The sequence below is a fragment of the Ceratotherium simum genome, chromosome 22 (assembly GCF_057802395.1).
Source record: "Ceratotherium simum simum isolate JZ-2026a chromosome 22, ASM5780239v1, whole genome shotgun sequence".
Classification (NCBI taxonomy): domain Eukaryota; kingdom Metazoa; phylum Chordata; class Mammalia; order Perissodactyla; family Rhinocerotidae; genus Ceratotherium; species Ceratotherium simum.
Window position 1 is genome coordinate 9,430,713 of NC_141921.1, and position 18,272 is coordinate 9,448,984.

The 18,272-nt window shown below is 38.3% G+C and overlaps 1 protein-coding gene across 1 annotated transcript in view; it reads left to right on the top strand.

The window, feature by feature from the left end:
- AGBL4 (AGBL carboxypeptidase 4) overlaps positions 1-18,272 on the top strand; it is a 1,245,941-nt gene that overhangs the window by 358,594 nt on the left and 869,075 nt on the right. The gene's annotated exons all lie outside the window — the stretch shown is intronic.

Sequence of the window (18,272 nt, forward strand, 5' to 3'; positions counted from 1 at the left end):
CAGATCTCCTTAATGACTGGAACTATGTTATACTCCTATTACCCTCACTCCCCTTCTCAACATCCAGCAAGTATTGTACACATTGCCTTATTAAGTACTTAATGAATTGAATTCATTTGAAGAGGCAGTATAGGATATTAGTTATGTGGTGTAATATGAGGGACACAAGAAATCCCCCCAATCCCAACCCAAATTGTCACTTAGTGTTAAACTTCCACAATGGAGTAACAGAATCTCAAGATTGGAAAGGATACTGGCAATTGTGGAGTGTATTCACAAAGCCCTTCCCACCAAATGGATAGTTTCCTTTGTAATGCCCAGCTTCTGCTTGATTATCTCTAATTATAGGGAAAACCAGATTTCACAAGGCGGCCTGTTCCACATTTAGATGCTCTTATGGTAAAAAGGTGCTTCCCAATATGGACTTGGAATCAGCCTCCTTTCACCTCCAGATATACAGTAAACTTGGGGAACTGTGAATAAGAACTGTGCAATGGAGCAGCTTCTCCAGGAGGAGTTTGTTGTGTTTCTGTTTGCCATCTCACTGCTCTGGTGATTCCCTCCTTTTCCTCAAATTATGGGATATCATTGTCTGGCTGGATGAGTTTCTTTTGCCTTCTGTCACTAATTTCTGTAGTCTTTTCTTAAAAATTCTATCTCCTGAATTTCTTATCTCCAGGAGCTGGAAGAAACTTGTACTTTAGAATTTAGTTTATTCTCAGATGATTCTTCTGTGCTGGCTTCTTTGAATGGGGGTACTGGAATAAGATAGACCCATATAATCTTTATGATCACTAATAAGCATTGGAAGGCCTATGGACTGCTCATTTCTAATTTAGAAAGGTCTGAAAGGAACCAGACGGGAGGCAGGAAATTTGGGTTCTAGTCTAGCTCTGCCTTCTGTTCATTATGTAACCTTGGGAAAGTCTGTCTCTCTATAGGCCTCAATTCCTTTATCTGCAGAATAGATGGGATTGAATTTATTATTCATTACCCTTTCTTTGATTCTATGCACAAGGTCTGAAGAATTTTTGAAATTTTCCATGGAGCCTGATTAATTAAATGTTTTTTTATCTGATTGGGCACATTTGAGAAGGCTGTAAATTTTTCAATGTTTAATTTATGGTCAAAATATGACATAAAAGAAAGTGAGAAATTTTAGTGGCAACATATCATTAACTTTATTGCCCTGAAAGCATGAGAAAGATTCTATTTTATTGTTTTCCTTGCTGTCAGCTAAAGTTGATTGAAGGGGATGAGCTAGGGTTGAGGGGAGAGAGCTAAGGCTCTTATTTAGGAAGATTTCTGGAAAGATGTCTGTGCTAGTTGCTATATCATACCATAACTTGGTTGTTGGGTAGCTATATTAATTCTGGAGTACATCTGCTGCCTGTGAAAGAGTCATCATAAAGAATATATTAGTGGCATAATATTTGCCAACTTCCGATTGGAATTGAACAGTTTTATTTTCCCATTGTTAATGACTTAGGAGGGATATAACATTATTTAAAGGTCACATCTTAAAGAATATGTCAATGGGAGGAAGAAGTCAAGATGGCGGCGTAGGCAGACTCTGAACTCACCTCCTCCCGTGGACACAGCCAATTTACAACTACTCGTGGAAAAATTACCCCTGAGACAGAACTGAAAACTGGATAAGAGGAACTCCTGCAACAACGGACAATCCTAACTGAGGTAGAAGAGGCAGAAACTCCATTCTGGAGAGGAAAAACGCTGCCTTCACAAGCCACCAGCGTCACTGCCGCCTGGGAGAAGCCCACAGGTACACAGCCCTCCCTGGAGGAGCGGGGCCCCGAGCCGGGGAGCGCCCTCGCTGTGGGCATTTTGTGGACCAAGCACAATCCAGATGAGTGGCATAATATCTGACTTTGCTGGCAACTAAAACATTGGGGAGTACCCCCAGAAATGCTGGTTTACAAAGAAATTAAAACCGGCTCTTAGAGAGCCCATGTGCAAACTCACCCATTTCAGAAAGCATCCTAAAATCACCAGAAATAAAGGTGCACAGTGCTTTGGTGAAAAGAGACTCACCTAATAGGCCCTGAGTGCATCTCGGTGAGGGGTGAGACCTCTCCAGGGACTGGGACATTGGCGGCGGCCATTGTTGTGGCCTGGTGTGGGTGTGCTGACAGAGACACCATTGGAGTTCTCCCTGAGGCCTGCTAGCCCAGGGTCTGCTCCACCTGCTAGAGCACCGCTTTAACCAAGCTCAGCCAGGGCAGGCAGCCCACCCTAGAGACTGGCCCCACCCAACAACAAGCCCTCAGGCAACTTGTGGGCCTGTATAGATTGGTGACTGGATTCTCTGCAGCCTGGCAACTGAGCTGACTTCAGTGGGGCAGGGCGGGCACAAGGAGCAGGTGGAGAGTGTGGGGCGGTGGTGGAGTGTGTGGGACTCCCGCCGTAGAGAGACTGGGTCTACTTCGGGAGGTCGGGGCACACACACGGGGCAGGACTGTGTAGACTGTGTGTGTGGACCTGTGGGCGGCAGGGCTTGTCAGCTGCAGAAGACTTGTGCTTCTCAAAGACCCACCTAGGGGGTTTGCCCCATCTTCCAAAGCTTGAAACAATTGGGTGCTCCCATGCCTGAGGCCAGCCCTACCCAGCTGCAATCCTCAGAGAACTGACAAGAGACCTAAAGGCTGGACGCTTATAGCAATTATAAGGCCCTGAGCCTAACAACCTGCCACACTGGGGGCCTACTCACTTAAAAGAAATACAGCAACACAAATGTGGTATTAGAACTTGCAGCCAACTGTGCTGGGGCCCCCCAAACCTGATAAAGAGACTGAGGGGCCCACAACAACTACAAGCAGCTGAGCATTACAACAGCTGGCCAGGAACATTACTCGGCCTCCCTGGGCACCGACAGGGAGAGCAAACAGGCCACAATAGAAGGACACACGTAGCCCACCTTGGGGTCGCCCCTGGAATGTTGAGAACTGAGGGAAACACACCGAAGGCCTCCTAAGGCATCACTTACATAAGGTCACCTATCCAGAGCAGGAGACGTAGCTGACCTACCTAATACGTAGACACAAGCACAGGGAAAGAGGCAAAATGAGGAGGCAAAGGAATACATTCCAAGTAAAGGAACAGGACAAAACCCCAAAAAGGAACTAAGTGAAACAGAAATGAGCAACCTACCCGACAGAGAGTTCAAAATAAGAGTGTTAAGGATGCTCACTGATCTGGGGAGAAGAATAGATGAACTCAGTGAGAATGTCAACAAAGAAATGGAAGATATAAAAAAGAACCAATCAGAAATGAAGAATACAATACTGGAAATGAAAAATTCACTAGAGGGACTCAAAAGCAGAGTAGTGGACACAGAAGAACGGATCTGCGAGCTGGACGAAAGACTAGAAGAAATTACCCAAGCTGAACAGGTAAAAGAGAAAAGAATTAAAAAGAGTGAGGACAGTCTAAGGGACCTCTGGGACAATATAAAGCTCACTAACATCCGTGTTATAGCTGTCCCGGAAGGAGAAGAGCGAGACAAAGGGGCAGAGAATCTATTTCAAGAAATAATAGATGAAAACTTCCCTAACCTAAGGAAGGAAACAGACATCCAGGTACAGGAAACACAGAGAGCCCCAAACAAGATAAACCCAAAGAGGCCCACACCAAGACACATCATAATCAAAATGTCCAGAATTAAAGATAAAGAGAGAATCCTAAAAGCCGCAAGAGAAAGTCAAGTTACATACAGAGGAAACCCCATAAGGATATCAGCTGACTTCTCAGAAGAAACCTTACAGGCTAGAAGAGAGTGGCACGATATATTTAAAGTTCTAAAAGGAAAACACTTACAGCCAAGAATACTCTACCCAGCGATGTTATCATTCAAAATGGAAGGAGAGATCAAAAATTTCCCAGACAAGCAAAAACTAGAGAGGTTTGTCACCAAGAAACCAGTGCTATAAGAAATGTTAAAGGGACTGATTTCAGGGGAAAAGAGAAGACCACAAATAGGAAAAATTATCTATTTCCATGACAAGAGGGTAAAGGATACAAATGCACAAAAAAGAGGTTAGATATGATATCAAAAACATAAAAGGAGGGAGGAGAGGAGTTAAAGAATAGTGCTTTCAGACAGAGATCAAACTAAAGAGACCATCAATTCTGTATAGAAGAAGAAAGGAACAGAGAAGGACTACTACAACACTGAGAAAAAAAAAGTTAAAAAATGGCAGTAAGTACATACTTCTCAATAGCTACTTTAAACGTCACTGGACTAAATGCTCCAAGTAAAAGGCATAGGGTGGCTGATTGGATAAAACAACAAGACCCATATATATGCTGCCTACAAGAGACACACTTCAGACCTAAAGACACTCACAAACTGAAAGTGAAGGGATGGAAAAAGATACTCCACGCAAATGGCAATGAAAAGAAAGCTGGGGTAGCAGTACTCATATCAGACAAAATAGACTTTAAAACAAAAACTGTAAAACGAGACAAAGAAGGGCATGACATAATGATCAAGGGAACAATCCAACAAGAGGATGTAACACTTTTAAATATCTACGCACCCAATGTAGGTGCACCTAAATATATAAAGCAATTATTAACAGACATAAAAACAGAAATGGACAGTAACGCAATAATAGTAGGGGACTTTAACACTCCACTTACACCAACGGATAGATCATCCAAACAGAAGATCAATAAGGAAACATTGGCCTTAAATGACACACTAGAACAGATGGACCTAGTAGATATATACAGAGCATTCCATCCAAAAACCAAAGAATACATGTTCTTTTCAAAGGCACATGGAACATTCTCCAGGATTGGTCACATATTAGGCCACAAAACAAGTCTCCATAAATTTAAGAAGATTGAAATAATACCAAGCATCTTTTCTGACCACAACGGTATGAAACTAGAAATCAACTATAGGAAGAAAATCAGAAAAGCCACAAATACGTGGATATTAAACAAAATGCCACTGAACAACAACTGGGTCAATGAAGAAATCAAAGAAGAAATCAAAAAATACCTGGAGACAAATGAAAATAAAAATATGCCATGCCAGAATTTATGGGATACAGCAAAAGCGGTTCTAAGAGGGAAGGTTATAACAATACAGGCCTATCTCAACAAACAAGAAAAATCTCAAATTAACAATCTAACAATGCACCTGAAGGAAGTGGAAAAAGAAGAACAAGCAAAGCCCAAAGTCAGTAAAAGAAGGGAAATAATAAAAATCAGAGCAGAAATAAATGAAATAGAGACCAAAAAAACAATAGAAAAAATTAATAAAACCAAGAGCCAGTTCTTTGAAAACATAAACAAAATTGAGAAACCTTTAGCTACACTCACCAAGAAAAAAAGAGAGAAGGCACAAATCAGTAAAATCGGAAATGAAAGAGGAGAAATTACCAAAGACACCTCAGAAATACAAAAGATTATAAGAGAATACTATGAAAAGCTATATGCCAACCAATTCGACAATCTGGAAGAAATGGATAAATTCTTAGAATCATACAACCTTCCAAAACTGGATCAAGAAGAAGTAGAGAATTTGAATAGACCAATCACCAGTAAGGAGATCGAAACAGTAATCAAAAACCTCCCCAAAAATAAAAGTCCAGGACCAGACGGCTTCCCTGGTGAATTCTACCAAACATTCAAAGAAGACATAATACCTGTCCTTCTCAAACTCTTCCAGAAAATTGAGGGGGGGGGGGAAGCTCCCTAACTCATTGTACAAAGCCGACATTACCCTGATACCAAAACCAGACAAGGACAACACAAAAAAAGAAAATTACAGGCCAATATCACTGATGAACATCGATGCAAAAATCCTCAACAAAATACTAGCAAATCGCGTACAACAATACGTTAAAAAGATTATACACCATGATCAAGTGAGATTTATTCCAGGGATGCAGGGATGTTTTAACATCGCAAATCAATCAACGTAATACAGCACATTAATAAAATGAAGAATAAAAATCACATGATCATCTCAATAGATGCAGAGAAAGCATTTGACAAGATACAGCATCCATTTATGATAAAAACTCTGAATAAAATGGGTATAGAAGGAAAGTACCTCAACATAATAAAGGCCATATATGAGAAACCCACAGCTAGTATCATCCTCAATGGTGAAAAACTGAAAGCTATCCCTCTAAGAACGGGAACCAGACAAGGATGCCCACTGTCACCACTCCTATTTAACATAGTAGTGGAAGTCATAGCCAGTGCAATCAGGCAAGAGAAAGAAATAAAAGGGATCCAAATTGGAAAGGAAGAAGTGAAACTGTCACTATTTGCAGATGACATGATTTTATATATAGAAAACCCTAAAGAATCCACGAGAAAACTTTTAGAAGTAATAAACGAATATGGTAAAGTTGCAGGATACAAAATCAACATACAAAAATCAGTTGCATTTCTATACACTAACAACGAAGTAGCAGAAAGAGAAATTAAGAATACCATCCCATTTACAATTGCAACAAAAAGAATAAAATATCTAGGAATAAACTTAACCGAAAAGGTGAAAGAGCTGTACACGGAAAACTATAAAACATTGCTGAAAGAAATTGAAGAAGACACAAAGAAATGGAAAGATATTCCGTGCTCTTGGATTGGAAGAATTAACATAGTTAAGATGTCCATACTTCCTAAAGCCATCTATGGATTCAATGCAATCCCTATCAAAGTTCCAACAACATTTTTCACAGAAATAGAACAAAAAATCCTAAAATTTATATGGAACAACAAAAGACCCTGAATAGCTAAAGGTATCGTGAGAAAAAAGAACAAAGCTGGAGGTATCACACTCCCTGAGATCAAAATATACTACAAAGCTATAGTAACCCAAACAGCATGTACTGGCACAAAAACAGACACACAGATCAATGCAATAGAATCGAAAGCCCGGAAATAAACCCACATATCTATGGATAGCTAATCTTTGACAAAGGAGCCAAGAACATACAATGGAGAAAAGAAAGTCTCTTCAACAAATGGTGTTGGGAAAACTGGATAGCCACATGCAAAAAAATGAAAGTACACCTTTACCTTACACCATACACAAAAATTAACTCCAAATGGATTAAAGACTTGAATGTAAGACCTGAAACTATGAAACTTCTACAAGAAAACATAGGCAGTATGCTTTTCGACATCAGTCTTAGCAACATATTTTTAAGCACCATGTCTGACCTGACAAGAAAAACAATAGAAAAAATAAACAAATGGGACTACATCCAACTAAAAAGCTTCTGCACAGCAAAGGAAACCATCATCAAAACGAAAAGACAACCTAACAATTGGGAGAAGATATTTGCAAACCATACATCTGATAAGGGCTTAATCTCCAAAATATATAAAGAACTCATGCATCTTAACAACAAAAAAACTACCAACCCAATTAAAAAATGGGCAAAAGACCTGAACAGACCTTTCTCCAATGAAGATATACAGATGGCCAACAGACACATGAAAAGATGTTCAAAATCATTAACTATCAGGGAAATGCAAATCAAAACTACAATGAGATATCACCTCACGCCCGTCAGACTGGCTATAATTAACAAGACAGGAAACAGCAAGTGTTGCAGTGGATGTGGAGAGAAGGGAACTCTCATACACTGCTGGTGGGAGTGCAAACTGGTCCAGTCACTACGGAAAACAGTATGGAGATTCCTCACAAAAGCAAGGATAGAACTACCATATGATCCAGCTATTCCACTGCTGGGTATTTATCCAAAGAACTTGAAAACACCAGTGCATAAAGATACATGCACTCCTGTGTTCATTGCAGCGTTATTCACAATAGCCAAGACTTGGAAGCAACCTAAGTGCCCATCAAGGGACGAATGGATAAAGAAGATGTGGTATATATACACAATGGAATACTACTCAGCCATAAGAAACGATGAAATCCAGCCATTTGTGACAACATGGATGGACATTGAGGGTATTATGCAAAGTGAAATAAGTCAGAGGGAGAAGGTCAAATACCGTATGATTTCCTCCATTAAGTAGTAGATAATAACAACAATAAACAAACACATAGAGACAGAGCTTGGATTGGTGGTTACCAGAGGGGAAGGGGGGAGGGAGGAGGGCGAAAGGGATAATTCTGCACATGTGTGTGGTGATGGGTTGTAATTAGTATTTGGGTGTGAACATGATGTAATCTATGCAGAAATAGAAGTATAATGATGTACACCTGAACTTTATACAATGTTATAGTCCAATGTTACTCCAATAAACAAAAAAAAAAAAAAAAAAGAATATGTCAATGAATGGTGACACTGTATGGATAATACCCCTTAAAAAAAAGTTCTGTTTGGTGGCCTTAGCTGCCTCATTCCATCTGTGTAGATCATTCATTTGTCCTCCATTCATAAACATTTATTAAAGACTGCTGCTTACCAGGCTCGTTGCTAGATGCTGGGAATACAAAGTCAAAAATAGAAGAGCTAATTCATCTTAAACTGGATTTTTCTGGCATGTGTCCCTCACATGAGCATCTACTATGTACCTAACAATATTAGTGACAGTGAGGGATGATAGAAATGAATGCCATTGAGCACCTTGGGAGGGTTCCCTTTTTTCTCTCCAACACACAGCACAGTGCCTGGCATAGAGGAAGCACTCAGCAAACACTTGGGGGAGGGAATGAATGTATGAGTGATCATTCCTTTAGGGGATCCTTGTCCTGTTTGTCCTGGGAACTAATATTTAATACACAGTTATAGAGCTCACAATCAGAGAAGAACATGTTTTATGTGAGAAGTGCTAAAATAGAGTCATGTACATGAGGACGGAACAATTAATTTTGCCTGTTAAGACATCAAGAAGGACATTCCTCATTGATGAACAACGTGAGAATATATAGAAGATGATAAAGCACATGCTCTGTGCTCAGAGACTACTGAGCGCCTCACGCAGTCATAGGGTGGAGTTGGGGGAAGGGGTGACAGATGGGAGAATAGCAGGAAATATCCCAGAAATATAGTTACAGAGTTTCAAATGCCATATTAAGTAGCTTGACCTTGACCCAGTAAGTGATGGGAACATACTAAAGAGTTTTAAGCACAGGAATGACACATGTTTATTTGCATTTTACAGTTCACTCTGGCATCAGTGTAAAGGATGGTTTGGAGTAGGGCAAGACTGGAGGCACATCACTTAGCCCAGATGAAAGGCAGACTAAAAAAATATCATTTGGGGTGGAAGAAATGAACTCTACCTTGAGTTGGAAGCATAATCAAACAGAAGATTTGAGCTGAAGGGTAATTGAACATGTTTTTAGACTGAGGTAAAAGAACCAATGGAGGGCACATGATGGAAAATTTATGGAGAAGGTATAATAGATGGAAGATGTCCTGGCAGAGACTGGAAGAATTGGAATCCAGAACATAGGGTGAAGGGTTAGTCTTGGGCAAAATGAGAAAAGGAAGAGAAGGATATGATCCAAAATTTTGTCTCTTATTATATGTCTACGGGACTCAGCATTTTTTGCACTTGCTTATTCAGCCACCCCTGCCTTCCCTACCAGCTCTGCCTCTGAGTTGTTTCAAAAGACAGCAGTGTTCAGTCTTACTAACTGGTGATATCATTTTTTCATTCATTCAGCAATAGTCTTTGAGCACCTGCTCTGTGCCAATCCCCATACTGGGCACTAAAGGTATAGCAGTGAATCAGACCCAGTCCCTGGCCCTGAGTAGCCCTAGTCTATATGGGAAGACAGTTGTATAAATAAGTCAGTGTACTAAAGTGTTATGGGTGCCTTAACAAAAGTTGAGAATAATTATTCCTACCTGGTTCAGGATGTGGGGTGGAAAAAAAAGGCTTCATAAAAGGTAGATGTGGGGCCGGCCCCGTGGCGTAGCAGTTAAGTGCATGGGCTCCACTGCTGTCTGCCCAGCGTTGGATCCTGGGTGTGCACCAATGCACCGCTTGTCAAGTTATGCTGTGGTGGCATCCCACATAAAGTGGAGGAAGATCAGCATGGATGTTAGCTCAGGGCCAGTCTTCCTCAGCAAAAAGAGGAGGATTGGCATGGATGTTAGCTCAGGGCTGATCTTCCTCACACACACAAAAAAAGGTAGATGTGTTTGAGCTGAATTTTGAAAGTGTCACTGCCTTGATTTTTAGTGATTTAGGATAGTGTGGTTGGCAGAATTCTAAGATGTTTCCTATGACTCTCCCCACCCTCTCATGATGTACATGCCTTGGATAATTCCCTCTCCTTGAGTATGGGTGGAATCTGTGAATATGATGAGTAATCACTCTCTATGATTGTGTTAGGTTATGTCGCAAAATGGATTTTTCAAATGTCATTAAGGTCCCAAATCAGTTGACCTTAAAATAGGAAGATTATCTGGATGAGCCTGACCTAATTACATGAGCCTTTTAAATTTGAGTCTAGAGGTCAGAAGTGGAGAAAGTCAGAGATTCAAAGTACCATGAGAAGGGTTTGACATGCTCTTATTGGCTTGAAGATGGAGGGAACCATGTGGCAAGAAATGTGGGTGGACTCTAGGAGAGCAGCCCCCAGCTGGCAATCAGCAAAGAAATAGGTACCTCAGTTCTACAACCACAAGCAACTGAATTCTGCCAACAACAAGAATGAGCTTAGAAGCAGATTTTCCCCTAAAGCCTCTGGCCCAGCTTGATTTCAGCTTTGTGATACTCTGAGCAGAGAATCCAGCCATGCCATGCCATACTTCAGACTTTCAGATCTGTAAACTAATAAATGAGTGTTGTTTTAAGCAGCTAAATTTGTGGTAATTTGTTACACAACAATGGAAATCTAATACAGATGGCTTTGTAGCTGAATCTGCCCTAGTGAGACTTTGAGCTTTGTTTTTTAATAGAGGAAGTTGGGCAGATTTACTGAAAAGTTCATTCTTCCCTTGCATAGTATTCCTGTTACATAAATTCTCTCATTTTTCTTCTCAAAAGGGTTGAGCTAAACCTTTCCACTTTATTGCAGCAGCCATATTAAACTATTCCTTTGAAAACTTTTTGAAATAATAGTTACACAATTAATTTGAAGATGTTGTTCACTTTGCCTCTTATTGCTTTTTGTAGGGTCCCAAAACTATATGCTGAATGAATAAATAAATGACCCTATCAAATATTTCTGAAAGATCTGAAAGAATAGAGATTAATTTCTCCAGCTATGTGGAGAACTGCAACCACTTGTGCAAGACTTTATAGTCAGTCTAGAGCTTTGACTGATATTACCTCATCTGTACTATTTCATGTCGGGCACTTCCTACTTTGCTCAACCTTTAAATATAGTTCTGTCCTGGGCCCTCTGCTCTTCTCACTTCATCTCTTTTCCTGAGTGTCCTTATCTAATGCCATGGCTTTAATGGCAATTTATAAACTCATGACTTTCAAAATTCTATCTCTGGCTTCAGATCAGAGCCCAGGTAGAACCAGGATGTAAACAGAAATTTTAAGTTTTCCAAACTAATATCTTCTCCCTTGATTATTCCTTCCAGAGAGCCTTAAATTGAGGAGTTTCTAGCTAGAAAAAGAAGCATTTTCTTTTATCAAACATTTTAAATTTGAGATGAAAGGTATGACTGGAATATGATTTCTCCAGGTAAGGTTTCATGTGTGTAGGTGTAGCTGGCAGCCAGGTAAGGTGACCAGTCTGCTGGAAGTAGATTCCATGGCATTGCCTATAATCTAAATTCCAAAATTATTCTGAAGTGCCCCTCAGTCTCTGAAGTAAAATTTAAATTTGGGCTCTCGAGGAAGGAGTACAAAAAACCTAAGATGAACATGTTGACCAAGAGATAATGCTGAAGTCATGAATAATGAGGCGGACTCTGTCTGTAAAGAACTTGAAGGGTGTAAATACCAAGCAGAGAGGGACTGGCCTTCTGGGAATGAGTAGGTGAAGCCAGATGAATCCAGAAATTTAAAAAGTGTAGGTTGATTTTTCAAGGAATACCACCATATAACCTGCTGCACCTGTGTCTATGGGTCTGTGGCAGCAATTCCTTCTAAAGTTGATGGCAACCTCCCAGAAAAGGTTTCTGGAGATCCCACACCAATATCAGTCTCCTGTCCACCAGAAAACACAATTACTTCCTATAATGTTGCATCACATCTTTTCCAGAAAGTGTGGGCACTTCCTTCCCTATGCACAGCTCTTGAGAGAATATGTGCATGCCTTCTGAGAGGGGGAGGCATGGTCCAGTTTCAACTAATGAATAGAGCCTTAAGTATTCTACATTTTAGATACTTCATATTAATCAAATTATTCCTTCCATCTTAAATGACCTAATTTTATCCCAAATATCACTGCTGTTATTCCTCCATATCAAAAGCATATCCTCAGTTGTAAATATCTTCCATTAAAAATGCCCTCACGTAACAGTATTTCAGAGAATGGGCTTTGGAGTGAGGCAGGACTAGGTTCAAATTCTGCCTCAGCCGCTTACTAGATTTACTAGATATATAACTATAGGTATCTTACTTGTTCAGTATGAGCATCAGTTTTCTCATCTATAAAATTTACATAATATTATCAGGTTTATAGTAAGTATTAATTTAAATTATATATATGTATCATATGTAATATAATAGCTTATCTATTGAAGGAACTCAATAAATTCAAGGTTTAAATTATTTTATAAATATTTTTCATTTTAATAACCCTTATTTAATAAGATATTGATCAATCTTATATATCTTCACATTAAATACCATAATTCAGTCTTAAATAGTATTTCTATCTCTTGAGTCCTAACTATATATTCAAAATTACCTTAAATTTACCTTATTTTAAATCCCCACGTGTCTTAATTATCTTCCACCTTACATATCCTAACTGAATCTTAAATAGCATGCATTTTAATTGTCCTAACTCAGTGCTAAATATGTTCCACTTCAAATCCCCATTTCACCATAAATATCATTTGCAAAGAACATCTGCTGTTTAGTTTGCTAGCATTCTCTCCTCCTTTCTGGTATTGATATCTTCTTACCTTTGGGGAATAGTTCTTCCCTCATGCCTTATGGTTTCGATGGGGTTTTCACCAACTGTGATTTCTATCCCTCCAATCACAGAGACTGACATTTGACCTGTCTTCACATATCATGGTCCCTCATCCCCTTGCCCACCTTGATAAGTTCAGGGGTGGGCAAGTGATGCATGTTGGAGGGATCGGTAAGAGTCATCTCTTGGGACTTTTTTTCTGAAGCTGGGAAGGAGAGGTCTCTCCTTCTCTTTGAAGTATAAGTTGTAAAGGGTGGAACCCTGGAGCTGCTGAGAGTTGCATCTCCTTCGTCATGAAGGAGACAGAGAATAAGGCCAACATAGAGACAGAATCTGAAATGAAAGGAAGAGAAAGAAAGTTTTGAGGACATTGTTTGAATCCTTGATCCAGTTCTTCTATTTGTTCTCCCTAACTATAAGAGCCAATAAATATTCTTATTTAAAAAGCTGGTAGTTGGCTTTCTCTCAGATATAAATGAGAGAGTTCTGAATAATACACATGTATTAATCCTAAAAATATTTTTCAAACTTAGATCTCTTAACTAAGGTTTTCTTTTAGACCTGACCTTAGGAGACTATGCTAGTGGTGAAGATTATTTTAAACTACAATAATGATTTGAAATAGAACACTTTTAAAGGAATCCTTGGCTGTGTCAGTTGAAAACAGAGTTGGGATCAGAACAGAACATTGTTTCTGAGTTTCAGACTCCAGGTACAGTTATATTTAAGGGCATGTGGATGCAAGAATATCTGATATTGCACACATTGTGGTGAATGTGAGCAAGGATGTCAGACAGCCTGCATTCTAGGACCAGCTCTACCTCCAATTTACTGTGGGATCTTGGACAAGTGCTTTCCTTCCTGTGATTTTAATTTCTCTTTCTATAAAATGAAGTGGTTGGATTTAATTTTCTCTTCCAGCTCTAATAGTCTGAGTTGTTGAGGCCTACTGGTTCCTAGGTAGAAAGATAGAGATGTCAACAATATTACCTGGAAGACTGCACATTGACACAATCTGAGTTGACTTAAAATCTAATAAGATAAAAGGATTTTTGAAGTATATTGTCTCAAAAGAATTTTTTTACGTTTATGTTTTAGAAGATGTGTAGTTTGAGAAGGATAGATATTAAGTCTTCTTTGAATGTTTGGTAGAATTCAGCAGAGCAGTCACCTGGTCCTGGACTTTTGTTTTTTGCGAAGTTTTTGATTACTGTTTCAATCTCTTTATTTTGATTGATCTATTCAGATTCTCCATTTCTTCTTGATTCAGTTTTGTGAGGTTGTATGATTCTAAGAATTTACCCATTTCTTCTAGGTTATACAATTTGTTGGCATGTAGTTTTTCATAGTATTCTCTTATAATCCTTTGTATTTCTTTGGTGTCTGTTGTAATTTCTCCTCTTTCATTTCTGATTTTGTTTGAGTCTTCTCTCTGTTTTTCTTTAGTGAGTGTGCCTGAGAGTTTGTCAATTTTGTTTATCTTCTCGAAGAACCAGCTCTTAGTTTCATTGATCCTGCTATTGTCTTTTTAGTCTCTACTTCATTTACTTATGCTCTGATTTTTATTATTTTCTTCCTTCTACTGATTTTGGGCATTTGTTCTTCTTTTTCTAGTTCTTTTAGGTATAGTGTAACATTGTTTATTTGAGATTTTTCTTGTTTCCTGAGGTAGAGGTGTATTGCTGTAAATTTCTCCCTTAGTACTGCTTTTGCTGCATCCCCTAAGTTTTAGTATGTTGTATTTTCATTTTCATTTTCATTTGTCTCCAGGTATTTTTTAATTTCTCCTTTGATTTCATCATTGGTCCAATATTTTTTCAATAGTATATTGTTTAGTCTTTGTATATTTGTGACTTTCCCAGCTTTTTTCTTGTAGTTCATTTCTAGTTTCATAGCATTGTGGTTGGAAAAGATGCTTGATATGACTTCAGTCTTTTAAAATTTATTGACGCTTTCTTTGTTTCCCAACATATGGTCTATCTTTGAGGATGTTCCATGTGCACTTGAGAAGAATGTGTATTCTGCTGTTTTTAGATGTAATGTTCTATATGTATCTATTAAGTCCATCTGTGTAGTGTTGCATTTAAGTCCACTGTTTACTTGTTGACTTTCTATATGTATCATCTATCCATTGATGTAAGTGGAGTTTTAAGGTCCCCTACTATTATTGTGTTGCTGTCAATTTCTCCTTTCAGGTCTGTTAATAGTTGCTTTATATATTTTGGTGCTCCTGTGTTAGGTGCATATATATTAATAAGTGTAGAGAAAAGGACACTTCCTAACTCATTCTGTGAGGCCAACATTACCCTGATAGCAAAACCAGACAAGGACAACACAAAAAAGGAAAATTATACCCGTATCGCTAATGAACATAGATGTAAAAGTCCTCAAGAAAATATTAGAAAATCAAATACAACAATATATGAAAAGGATCATACACCACAATCAAGTGGGATTTATTCCAGGGATGCAGAGATGGTTCAACATCCACAAATCAACCAATGTGATACACCACATTAAAAAAATGAAGAATAAAAATCACATAATCATCTCAATAGATGCAGAGAAAGCATTTAACAAGATCCAACATCCATTTTGATAAAAACTCTCAGTAAAATTAGTATAGAAGGAAAGTACCTCAACATAATAAAGTCCGTATCTGACAAACCCACAGCTGACATCATACTCAACTATGAAAAACTGAAAGCTATTCCTCTGAGAACAAGAACAAGACAAGGATGCCCACTCTCACCACTCTCATTCAACATAGTACTGGAAGTTTTAGTCAGAGCAGTTACACAAGAAAAAGAAATAAAAGTTATTGAAATTGGAAAGGAAGTAGTAAAACTGTCACTATTTGTGGATGACATGATTCTATATAAAGAAAATCCTAAAGAATCTACCAAAAAACTGTTAGAAATAATCAATGAATAAAATTGCATGGTACAAAATCAACATACCAATATCAATTGCATTTCTATAGACTAACAATGAACTAGCAGAAAGGGAAATCAAGAATACAATCCCGTTTACAATCACAACAAAAAGAATAAAATATCTAGGAATAAATTTAACCAAGGAGGTAAAAGACCTATCCACTGAAAACTATAAGACAGTATTGAAAGAAATCGAAGAAGACATAAAGAAATGGAAAGATACTCCATGCTCATGGATTGGAAGAATAAACATAATTAAAATGTTCATGATACCTAAAGCAATATACATTCAATTCAATTGCAATCAGAATCCCAATGACATTCTTCAGGGATAGAACAAAGAATCCTAAAATTTATGTGGAACAACAAAAGACCCCGAATAGCCAAAGAAATCCTGAGAAAAAAGAACAAAGCTGGAGGTATCACACTCCTTGCATTCAAAATATACTACAAAGTGATAATAAACAAAACAGCATGGCGCTGGCAGAAAAACAGATGCACAGATCAATGAAACAGAATTGAGAGCCCAGAAATAAAACCACACACATCTATAAATAGCTAATCTTCAACAAAAGCGCCAAGAACATACAATGGAGAAAGGAAAGTCATCAATAAATAGTGTTGGGAAAACTGGACAGCCGCGTGCAAAAGAATGACAGAAGACCATTATCTTACACCATACATAAAAATTAACTCAAAAGAGATCAAAGACTTGAATGTAAGACCTGAAACCATAAAACTCCTAGAAAAAAATAGAGGCGATATGCTCTTTGGCATCAGTCTTTGTGGTATCTTTTTGAAAACCATGTCTCCTTAGGCAAGGGAAACAAAAGAAAAAATAAACAAATGAGATTACATCAGACTAAAAAGCTTCTGCATGGCAGAGGAAACCATGAACGAAACCAAAAGACAACCCACCAACTGGGAGAAAATATTTGCAAATCGTGTATCCATAAAAGGGTTAATTTCCAAAATATATAAGGAATTCATACAACTCAACAACAACAAAATGAACAACCTGATCAAAGAATGGGCAGAGGAAATGAACAGACATTTTTTCAAAAAAGATATACAGACGGCCAACAGGCACACGAAAAGATGTTCAACACACTAATTCTTAGGGAAATGCAAATCAAAACTACAATGAGATATCACCTCATACCCATCAGAATAGCTATAATTAACAAGATAAGAAACAACAAATGTTGGAGAGGATGTGGAAAAAAGGGAACCCTCATACACTGCTGGTGGGAATGCAAACTGGTGCAGCCACTATGGAAAACAGTATGGATATTTCTCAAAAAATTAAATTTAGAAGTACCATATGATCCAGCTATTCCACTACTGGGTACTTATCCAAAGAACATGAAATCAATAATTCGAAAAGATTTATGCACCCCTATGTTCATTGTAGCATTATTCACAATAGCCAAGATGTGGAAGCAACCCAAGTGCCCATCAATGGGTGAATGGATAAAGAAGATGTGGCGTATATACACAATGGAATACTACTCAGCCATAAGAAAGACAAAATTGTGCCATTTGTGACAACATTGATGGACTTTGAGGATATTATGCTAAGTGAATTAAGTCAGATAGAAAAAGACAAATACTATATGATTTCACTCATATGTAGAAGATAAACAAATAAACAGACAGATAAGGAGAAGATAAACAAACAGAAGATAAGGAGAACAGATTCATGGTTACCAGAGGAGAAGGGGATGAGGGAAGGATGAAAGGGGTAAAGGGACACATATGTATGGTGACGGATAAAAACTGGACTGTTAGTGGTGACGACGATGCAGTCTATACAGAAACTGAAATATAGTTCTGTACACCTGAAGTTTACACAATGTTGTAAGCAAATATGACCTCAATAAAATAATTTTTTTTAAAGTTGTGTTAAATAAGTCATACCATTAACCTCATTCCAATGTGCAGAGGCTTGCTCATAAGAAAAGTGACTTTGAAAACTTCAATATATCCTCAAATAAATTTGCTGTTCATAACTATATATATAGAGAGAGAGACCGAGAGAGAGAGAGAGGGAGAGGGAGAGGGAGAGGGAGATGGATGCATTCAGGCTGACATTTCATTTTGCTCCAAATAGAGTTTGTGACTATTTCATAAACCCCCAAGAATCACCCATTTGTAAATGCCTCTATGTTTTTGCACATGATGCTCCCTCTGCTTGGATTAGTCTTCCCACTTTCAACTCTCAGCAACTCTTCTCTCTGTTATTGCAATTTTCATATTACATTGTAATTTTTGTTTATATGCCTGCTTTTCCTGCTGAACCATGATCTCTTTGAGAA